An 11,610-nucleotide genomic window follows, 5' to 3' on the forward strand; every position below is an offset into this window, starting at 1 on the left:
TGCAACAGCCAGAGCCAGAAGGCAAGGGAAATCTTGGCCCCAGAGACCGGCATCCTCTACCAAACTGAGGAGGCTCCCAGTTGCTAACCAAGTCTTCCTGGGATCCTGAACAGTTGGTATCTACCAGGAGGATTTCAGCCTGAGATCAGCTCCCCAGAGGAGGCACATGGCACACCTGAGATGGTGCGCTCGCCAAGCTCCTGGCCACCTAAGCTGCTCGGGCCTGGGAAGGGCACAAAATACACGCCCAACCGAATCTGTGCCCTTGCGGAGTATCTGAGAACCTGAATATAAGCAGCTTAGATCTGTGAAGTGCACGAAATGCACGGCTGGCTTTGGACAGTATCGCTGCAGAGCAACCTGGAGGCTGAGCAGTGTAGACCGGGAAAGCACGTGCAGCTGTGAGCTGGGGCAAACCCAGTGTGGTCCATACACTGAGATCACTCCCTACACACGCCGGTGATATTTGTTTGCAGTGTTCCTCCCTCCCCACAACACAAGTGAACAAGTTAACCTAAATAAGTGACCACCTTCACCCTCTTGTGTCAGGGTGGAACTTAGACACTGAAGAGACTTGCAAACAGAGGAAGCCAAAATAAACAAAGAGGGAACCTCTCTGGAAGTGGCAGGTGCAACAGATTAAAACCCTGTAGTTAACATTGACAAGCATTGGAAGGGGCCTATAGACCTTGAGAAGAAGTACAAACTGGAACAAGGAACTATCTGAAACTGAACTGAACTCACACTGCCCACAACAGCTCCAGAGAAATTCCTAGGTATATTTTTACTATTATCATTTCTAAATTATTTTATATTTTTATTTTTAAGTTCTTTATTATGCCTTTAATTTTCATTTTTATAACCTACTGCTGCTGTTGCTGCTGCTAAGTCGCTTCAGTTGTGTCCGACTCTGTGCGACCCCATAGACGGCAGCCCACCAGGCTCCCCCGTCCCTGGGATTCTCCAGGCAAGAATAATGGAGTGGGTTGCCATTTCCTTCTCCAGTGCATGAAAGGGAAAAGTGAAAGTGAAGTCGTCCAGTCGTGTCCAACTCTTAGCGACCCCATGGACTGCAGCCCACCAGGCTCTTCCATCCACGGGATTTTCCAGGCAACTATTACCTTGCAAATAAAAAGACCCTAGTTTTAAAGAAAATTTCATATATATATATTTTATAATTTTTGTGATTGATTTTGTTTTGTATTTTTAATATTATATTTTTGAGAGTCTAACCTCTACTCTAGATCTTTAATCTTTGCTTTTAGGTATTTGTTATCAATTTTGTACCTTTAAGAATCTAATTTTTAGTATCCATTTTCACTTAGGGATGTGATTACTGGCTTGATTGCACTCTCCCCTTTTGACTCTCCTTTTTCTCCCCCAGGTCACCTCTATCTCCTCCCTCCCCCTTCTCTTCTCTACTTAACTCTGTGAATCTCTCTGGGTGTTCTGGGCTGTGGAGAATACTCAGGGAACTGATTACTGGCTAGACTGATCTCTCTTCTTTTGACTCCCCCTCTTCTCCTCCTGGTCACCTCTATCTCCCTCCTTCCTCTTATTTTCTCCATGTAACTCTGTGAACTTTTCTGGGTGCCCCTCAATGTGGAGAATCTTTTCACCATTAGCCTTTATGTTTCAACATTTGTGCTGTATGGATGGAGAAGTCTTGAGGCTACTGTAAGAATAAGACTGAAAGCCAGAGGCAGGAGGCTTAAATCCAAAACTAGAGAACACCAGAAAACTCCTGATTCCAGGGAACATTAACTGACAAAAGCTCATCTGCCAAACCCATAGACACCCCAAAACTCACTACTGGACACTTCATTGCACTCCAGAGAAAAGGGATCCAGCTCCATCCACCAGAACACAGGAGCAAGCTTCCCTGACAAGGAAACCTTGACAAGCCACTAGTCCAATCCCACCCACAGAGAGCAACCTCCAGAGAAAGAGGAACCACAAACTTCCAGCCTACAGAAAGACCGTCCCAAACACAGCCATCTAAACAAAATGAAAAGGCAGAGAAATATTCAGCAGGTAAAGGAACATGATAAAAGCCCACGAAACCAAACAAAAGAGGAGTAGATAGGGAGTCTACCTGAAAAAAAATTCAGAATAGTGATAGTAAAGATGATCCAAAATCTAGAAAACAAAATGGAGTTATGGATAAACAGACTAGAGACAAGGATTGAGAAGATGTAATAAATGTTTAACAAGGACCTAGAAGAAATAAAAAAGAGTTAATCAATAATGAATAATGCAATAATTGAGATAAAAAACATTCTGGAGGGAACCAACAGTAGAATAACTGAGGCAGAAGATAAGATAAGTGAGGTGGAAGAGAGAATGGTGGAAATGAAGCAGAGAGGAAAAAAGAAAAAAGAATTAAAAGAAATGAGGACAACCCCAGAGACCTCTGGGACAATGTTAAATGCCCCAACATTCGAATCATAGGAGTCCCAGAAGAAGAAGACAAAAAGAAAGGGCATGAGAAAATACTTGAGGAGATAACAGTTGAAAACTTCCCTAAAATGGGGAATGAAAAGGCCACCCAAGTCCAAGAAACCCAGAGAGTCCCAAACAGGGTAAACCCAAGGCAAATCATCCCAAGACACATATTAATAAAATTAATGAAGATCAAATACAAAGAGCAAATATTAAAAGCAGTAAGGGAGAAAAAACAAATAACACAGAAGGGGATTCCCATAAAGATAACAGCTGATCTTTCAATAGAAGCTCTTCAGGCCAGAAGGGAATGGCAGGACATACTTCAAGGGATGAAAGAGAAAAGCCTACAACCCAGATTACTATACCAAACAAGGATCTCATTCAAATATGAAGGAGAAACCCAAAGCTTTACAGACAAGCAAAAGTGGAGAGAATTCAGGACCACCAAACCAGCTCATCAACAAATGCTAAAGGATCTTCTCTAGACAGGAAACACAGAAAAGGTTTATACACTCGAACTGAAAACAACAAAGGAAATGGCAATGGGATCATACTTATCAATAATTACCTTAAATGTAAATGGGTTGAATGCCCCAACCAAAAGACAAAAACTAGCTTAATGGATAAAAAAACAAGACCCTTATATATGCTGGCTAAAGAGACCCACCTCAAAACATACAGACTGAAAACGAAACTGAAAAAAGATATTTCATGCAAATGGAGACCCAAAGAAAGCAAGAGTAGCAATATTCATATCAGATAAAACAGACTTTGAAATAAAGGCTGTAAAAAGAGACTGCAGCCATGAAATTAAAAGACGCTTACTCCTTGGAAGGAAGGTTATGACCAACCTAGATAGCATATTTAAAAGCAGAGACATTACCTTGCCAACAAAGGTCCGTCTAGTCAAGGCTATGGTTTTTCCAGTGGTCATGTATGGATGTGAGAGTTGGACTATAAAGAAAGCTGAGCTTCAAAGAATTGATGCTTTTGAACTGTGGAGTTAGAAAAGACTCTTGAGAATCCCATGGACTGCGAGGAGATCCAACCAGTCCATCCTAAAGGAAATCAGTCCTGATTATTCATTGGAAGGACTGATGTTGAAGCTGAAACTCCAATACTTTGGCCACCTGATGTGAAGAAAGGACTCATTTGGAAAGACCTTGATGCTGGGAAAGATAGAAGGCAGGAGCAGAAGGGGAAGACAGAAGATGAGATGGTTGGATGGCATCACCGACTCAATGGATATGAGTTTGGGTAAACCCCGGGAGTTGGTGATGGACAGGGAGTGCTGGCATGCTGCAGTTCATGGGGTCACAAAGAGTCGGACAGGACTGAGCCACTGAACTGAACTGAACTGATTTAAAAGGACTCATTTGAATCACTTCTAATGAGGTGGATGAAATGGGAGCCTATTATACAGAGTGAAGTAAGTCAGAAAAAAAGACACTAACACAGTATATTAATGCATATATATGGAATTTAGAAAGATAGTAACGATGACCCTATATGTGAGACAGCAAAAGAGACACAGATATAAAGAACAGACTTTGGACTCTGTAGGAGAAGGCGAGGGAGGGATGATTTGAGAGGATAGCATTGAAACATGTATATTACCATATGTGAAATAGATCACCAGTCTGAGTTCGATGGATGAAACAGGGCACTCAAAGCTGGTGCACTGGGACAACCTGAGGGATGGAATGGGGAGGGAGTTGGGAAGGGGGTTCAGCATGGGGGACACACGTACACCCATGGGTGATTCATGTTGATGTATGACAAAAACCACTACAATATTGTAAAGTAATTAGCCTCCAATTAAAATAAATAAATAAATAAATTATTTTAAAATGCTAAAAGAAGAAAAAACAATTAAATGTTAATTCCAAAAATTTATACAGTAAATGTCATTTATCCCTAGTTTGATATATTTTGGCCTGCTGTGGTAGACATATGCTCCTGATAGCCGTGTTTAACACAATAACCCAAGTGATATTGTTCAAATGTCATAACCTCTCCAGGCATCCAGTCCATCAACTATAAATTAGTGGGAGTTAAAATAATGACCACCAGATTTCACTTGGTATCCTAATTCTATTCAGTTGGCCTTGGCTGCCTGTTGCACTGGATTTTGAAGGATTTTGGCTGTACTGAGATTCAGAAGAAAAACATGCTAGGATTAATAGGAAGGCAGAGTAGAAAGAAACGGCTATAAAGTTGCAGGGCATTTGCCCAAGATTTCTGTTTTACCTAAGGTAGGTGAATTGATATATCAAAGAGACTACAAAATATAACAAAATAGAAATTTGTTTCTCAGTCTCATGACAGTACAGGACAAGGGAACAAAGAGGCGTGACGTCCCCTCCAAAGTGACCCAGCTTGATGGACATTATTTGAGATCTACCCAAAATAGAAAGAAACTGCAAAGGTTCCCCACAATGGGCATTTTTATGGTCCAGTTCTGAAAGTACCATGCATCACTCCTACTTTCATCTGTTTCAGTTTCATTTCACCTGATCAAATCTAATTGAAATAGAGGCTGGATTCATAGTTTCTCTGTGTCCGTGGATAAAAATAAAAATATAGATTTTGGTAAACAGCTGTCACAGTATCTAAACACCTTTCAGCTTGGTTTCAATTTAACACATTCTCATTTATTCATTGTGTTACCAACTCAAGTCATAGTTCTACTTTGTTATGAATTTGAAGATTGGTTCATCTATAAAATGACAATAATAACTGGCAAAATGCCCTGTTGTTTAGCTCAGTTGGAAAGCATAGTTCAGTTCAGCCCCTCAGTCGTGTCTGACTCTTTGCGACCCCATGAATCGCAACACGCCAGGCCTCCCTGTCCATCACCAAATCCCGGAGTTTACCCAAACCCATGTCCATCGAGTCAGTAATGCCATCCAATCATCTCATCCTCTGTGGTCCCCTTCTCCTCCTGCCCGCAATCCTTCCCAGCATTAGCGTCTTTTCCAATGAGTCAATTCTTCGCATGAGGTGGCAAAAGGATTGGAGTTTCAGCTTCAACATCAGTCCTTCCAGTGAACACCTAGGACTGATCTCGTTTAGGATGGACTGGTTGGATCTCCTTGCAGTCCAAGGGACTCTCAAGAGTCTTCTCCAACACCACAGTTCAAAAACATCAATTCTGTGGCGCTCAGCTTTCTTCACTGTCCAACTCTCACATCCATACATAACCACTGGAAAAACCATAGCCTTGACTAGACGGACCTTTGTTGGCGAAGTAATGTCTCTGTTTTTAAATATGCTATCTAGGTTGATCATAACCTTCCTTCCCAGGAGTAAGCGTCTTTTAATTTCATGGCTGCAATCACCATCAGCAGTGATTTTGGAGCCCCAAAAAATAAAGTCTGACACTGCTTCCACTGTTTCTCCATCTATTTCCTATGAAGTGATGGGACCAGATGCCATGATCTTAGTTTTCTGAACGTTGAGCTTTAAGCCAGCTTTTTCACTCTCCTCTTTCACTTTCACCAAGAGGCTCTTTAGTTCTTCACTTTCTGCCATAAGGGTGGTGTCATCTGCATATCTGAGGTTATTGATATTTCTCCCAGCAATCTTGATTCCAGCTTGTGCTTCATCCAGCCCTGCGTTTCTCATGATGTACTCTGCATATAAGTTAAATAAGCAGGGTGACAATATACAGCCTTGACGGACTCCTTTTCCTGTTTGGAACCAGTCTGTTGTTCCATGTCCAGTTCTAACTGTTGCTTCCTGACCTGCATACAGGTTTCTCAAGAGACAGGTCAGATGGTCTGGTATTCCCATCTCTTTCAGAATTTTCCACAGTTTATTGTGATCCACAGAGTCAAAGGCTTTGGTATAGTCAATAAAGCAGAAATAGATGTTTTTCTGGAACTCTCTTGCTTTTTCAATGATGCAGCAGATGTTGACAATTTGATCTCTGGTTCCTCTGTCTTTTCTAAAACCAGCTTGAACATCTGGAAGTTGACGGTTCACGTATTGCTGAAGCCTGGCTTGGAGAATTTTGAGCATTACTTTACTAGCATGTGAGATGAGTGCAATTGTGCGGTAGTTTGAGCATTCTTTGGCATTGCCTTTCTTTGGGATTGGAATGAAAACTGACCTTTTCCAGTCCTGTGGCCACTGCTGAGTTTTCCAGATTTGCTGGCATATCGAGTGCAGCACTTTCACAGCATCATCTTTGAGGATTTGAAATAGCTCAACTGGAATTCCATCACCTCCACTGGCTTTGTTCGTAGTGATGCTTTCTAAGGCCCACTTGACTTCACATTCCAGGATGTCTGGCTCTAGGTGTGTGATCACACCATCGTGATTATCTGGGTCGTGAAGATCTTTTTTGTACAGTTCTTCTGTGTATTCTTGCCACCTCTTCTTAATATCTTCTGCTTCTGTTAGGTCCATACCATTTCTGTCCTTTATCGAGCCCATCTTTGCATGAAATGTTCCCTTTGTATATCTAGTTTTCTTGAAGAGATCTCTAGTTTTTCCCAATCTGTTGTTGTCCTCTATTTCTTTGCACTGATTACTGAGGAAGGCTTTCTTATCTCTCCTTCCTATTCTTTGGAACTCTGCATTCAGATGGGAATATCTTTCCTTTTCTCCTTTGCTTTTCATTTCTCTTCTCTTCCCACCTATGTGTAAGGCCTCCTCAGACAGCCATTTTGCTTTTTTGTATTTCTTTTCCGTGGGGATGGTCTTGATCCCTGTCTCCTGTACAATGTCATGAACCTCTGCCCATAATTCATCAGGCACTCTATCAGATCTAGTCCCTTAAATCTATTTGTCATTTCCACTGTATAATCATAAGGGATTTGATTTAAGTCATATCTGAATGGTCTAGCGGTTTTTCCCAGTTTCTTCAATTTAAGTCTGAATTGGCAATAAGGAGTTCCTGATCTGAGCCACAGTCTGCTCATAGGAAAGCATAGGGCAGTAATAAGTCTTGGATGGGTGTTCCAAAATTGATGTTAATTTTCTATCTTTGCTCTAGTAAAATAGTTTTCTAATTTTTCATTAAAATATCAACTTCAGAGTGTAGGTGTCTCATCTATCTTGTTATTCAATGTATGCCCAGCAACCACAACAGGGCCTGTCACACAGAAGATACTCAATGTGTATTCACTGAATGAATAATCATTCAAATCATAGAGCTATTATCATATGTAATAAATTCATGAGGAGTAGTCTTTAAAATTATTCCCTGTAAAGCTCTAAAATACATAGTGTTATTATTATTAATATCAATAATCTAGAAAAACTCCAACTCTCACATTTCCATGCCTTGTCTTGTTGTCTTGTACTCATGCTCAGTCAAATCCAATTCTTTGGACTTTAGACCACCAGGTTCCTCTGTCCATTGGATTTTCCAGGCAAGAATCCTGGCGTGGATTGTCACTTCCTCCTCCAGGGTATCTTACCCATCCGGGATCAAACCTGAGTTGCTTATATCTCCTGCATTGTAGGCTGATTCTTTAACCACTGAGCCATCATGAAAGTCCCTCACTGCCCTTCTGAACAACCACTGGTATGTCTATGAGGCAATTTAATATAAACAAAAAATTACAGGCTAACAATGGGATTAATAACAATAATCATTAACCCTGAACAGTAAGAAAGGTGACTACATCCCAAAAGGCTTTAGACTGTCATGATGTCTATCAGTTCATTCAGGATTTTATCTGGATGTTGACTTGTTCATCTCCATAAATATCCCAGTTTGCATGATAAATTACATGATTATTCTAGTAAAAAGATTTTTGTTTGTTTTTACTTTTGAATGATATTATGTGTTAATCCTTCCTGGTATCTCTTGGACAGGTATAATTTCATTGAAGCTTGTGTCTCTATGATAATTTGCATGGCTGCTTTAAATAGCAAATTCATGGCTATAAATCATGCTCTATTTTAAATAATACTTTGTTACTTATAGGCATTTGTTAATTGGCTAAATTGACTATTCCAGATAAGCAAAGTGAAAGTCATTAAAATGTAGTACTGTGAGTTAAGATTTATTTGGCAACAGATTTCCCAAAAATAATTGTATCTGGTAGCAGCTACAGCAGAATGCTACAGCTGAAATTTCAAACATAACTCATGATAACTAATAAATTGGCAATAGACTTCCCAAGCATAATTAGGCATAACCAGTAATAACTATGCATTAGGAATAGATCTCCCAAGCACAAGTGGGAATAGCTAACAATAACTAATGAATTGGCAATAGATTTCCTGACCACAAATGTATCTGGTAACAGCTACTAATTAATGTCAGAACTGAAATTTCAAACACAATTCATAGCTCCATTGTTTTAGGTCATATGACATTGTTCTTAACTAAATATTTTCTAGTGTGGTTAAATGCTTTTTTTGGCAAATTTTTGAAGATAATAAATAACTTTCAATTGCAATAACTCAAGTACTAGGTTTGTCTTAAATAGTAGAGTTATTTTGGCTTAAAATCTAGTCCTTTGGGCAATTGAAAAACATTTACTTAGCTTTTCTCCTTCATCATATAAAATCTGTATTTCTACAATTATTGTTACTTAATCTCTTCCTTGTGCATACCTGTGTGTGCTCAGTCATGTTCAACTCTTTGCAACTCTATGAACTGTAGCTCACTGGGCTCCTCTGTCCATGGAATTTTCCAAGCAAGAATACTGGGGTGGGGTTTGCCAGTTCCTCCTCCAGGGGATCTTCCGAACCCACTGAACCTGTGTCTTCTGCATCGGCAAACGGATTCTTCACCACTGAGTCACTTGAGGAGATTACTCAAATGTAAAACCTCTATAATTCTAGATTTACCAGATACACCTAATATCACATGGCTATTAATTTTTTCCCCTGGCAAATTCCACTAAGACCTTTTACATCTCCCAAAATGTTGATAGTCTCCCCTCTGAGCTCTTTGCCTAGAGACATTGTAGCCACAGTATTTAATGTTAAGACCCCAGATTGTTCTTTAAGTACATTAATAGTGGGGCTTCCCTGGAGGTCTAGTGGTTAACACTTCACCTTCCAACGCAGAGGCTGCAGATTCAACACCTCATCAGGGAGCTAAGGTCCTTCATGCCTTGTCACCAAAAAGCCAAAAGATAAAACGGAAGCAATATTGTAACAAATTCAATAAAACCTTTAAAATTGATTTCCATCAAAAAAAATCTTAAAAAATACATTAATATCTATTATATGTCAGGGATACCTAAGGGCCTCACATATAATAGATAAGTGTTTTCATACATATTGCCTCATTTGTTTCCCGTTATAATCTTGTGATATATATATTGTATGTTGCTCCTTACTCATCTGGTCATTTTCAAAAGAATAAACATCCTGGAGACCAGCACCCATATGCTTACCCTAAGATGAATCTTGGCATGCAGTAGATGCTTAATAAATAGCTGCTGAACAAAAATCTTAAATCAGAAGCATATACATATGCAGTTTCTGTTAGGTATTTATTGTTGCATAACTATAGTACTGGAATCTTAGTGGTTTCAAACAACATATATTTATTGTCTTGCAGTTTCTGTGGGTTAGGAATCCTAGCTTGCCTTAGAAGGGTCTTGTTTTGGGTTCTCGCAAACTGAACTCAGTGTGGTAGCTAGGACTGCAGTGTCATCTGAGCTTGACTGGGACCCGATTTGCTTCCTCAAGCTCACATAGTTGTTGGCGATATTCAGTTCCTGACAGGTGGTTGGACTGAGGACCAGAAGTCTCCATCGATTTCTAGCCATGTGAGACTTTCCCAAATGGTGACTTACTCCTTAAAGCTAGCAAAAGAGAGTGTCAGAAGGATGGGTTTATAACTTACAGGATGTAATCACCAACATGTAATCACATACATCTCCTCCCTGTTGCCAGAGTCTGTTGGTTAGAAACAAGTTACAGGCCATGTGTCTACTCAAAGAAAGGGGATTATGCAGGAGTATGACAACCAGAAGGTGGGGATCACTGTGGTCACCCCAGAGTCTCCTCATACAATTTTTCTACCGAGTTTTCTGAAAGGAAACTAGTTTGAAAGTAGTATCTCCAATTCAATGGGCATGAACTTGGGTGAACTCGGGAAGATGGTGAGAGACAGGGAGGCCTGGCATTCTACAACCAATGGGGTCGCAAACTGTCGGACACAACTTAGTGACTGAACAACAACAGCATAGCTTTTATCAGAAAGCAAATGCTTATAATAAGAGTAAGATGAAGTTTTAAAATCTGGTCAATGAGAATTTGATACATAGTTTATTTGAGTTGAGAGTAGGGAGCTGTAGGTGAGGCTAAGTTTGCTCTGCAGAATGTGTCTACTTTCCTTTCACACTCCTTACAGTATGAGGGCACACTATTAAAATATTTATACAACTTACATAACTGCATCTAGAAATTATGTATTTGATGTAATCTATTCAGCCACATTTTATTTTTACTCTTTCTTTTAAAAGCATTTTTGGCAACATGAGTTCACCTGCCTTGCAAACTTCAGAGAACCAGGAGCTCTGTGGTTTGCCAGGTAGCAATCTAGATGCTGAATTCATTTTAAGTAATAGGAGGATAGGTCCAAAGGAGGACATAGTAATGAGAGGAATTCAAATTATTGTGCCTTAATCTTTATAGGAATTTAAACTGCCTTCACATTTTAAATTCCAGCTGATGAAATTTCTTATAGAGAAACATTAAAAATTGTAATAGAGTACATACAGATAACCATGAATTCTCATATATATTCCTTTATTCTCCTAAATATGGCATTTCCACGTTTAGTAAGATATCATTGCATGTGTAAGCACAGTTTTACTGAAGCAGAAAATTCATTTTGTGTTGCACTAAAATTCTTCCCTTTCTATCCCTCCTCATATCTTCCTTTCAATATTGCTAACAGCGAGATATTTGTAGTTAAATAAATGTGAGTGCCATTTCCATCTCCTTGACTTACTAGTTGTCTCATCTTGAAAATTTACATAATCATTTGAGCATCTATTTCCTTATCTGTAAAGAAAAAAAAATAGGAAGAAAAGAAATAAAAGGGTAATTACACCTACCTCATAGGGTGGTGGTGAGGATTAAATAAGATTGAATATCTAAAGGGCTTAATGTAGTTCTAAGCACAAGGTTGGCATGCAGTCCATGTTTTCCTCCCTCTGCCTTACATTTATATTTCACTTT

The sequence above is a fragment of the Giraffa tippelskirchi genome, chromosome 1 (genome assembly GCF_054371585.1).
Source record: "Giraffa tippelskirchi isolate mGirTip1 chromosome 1, T2T-mGirTip1v1.2.pri, whole genome shotgun sequence".
NCBI lineage: Eukaryota > Metazoa > Chordata > Mammalia > Artiodactyla > Giraffidae > Giraffa > Giraffa tippelskirchi.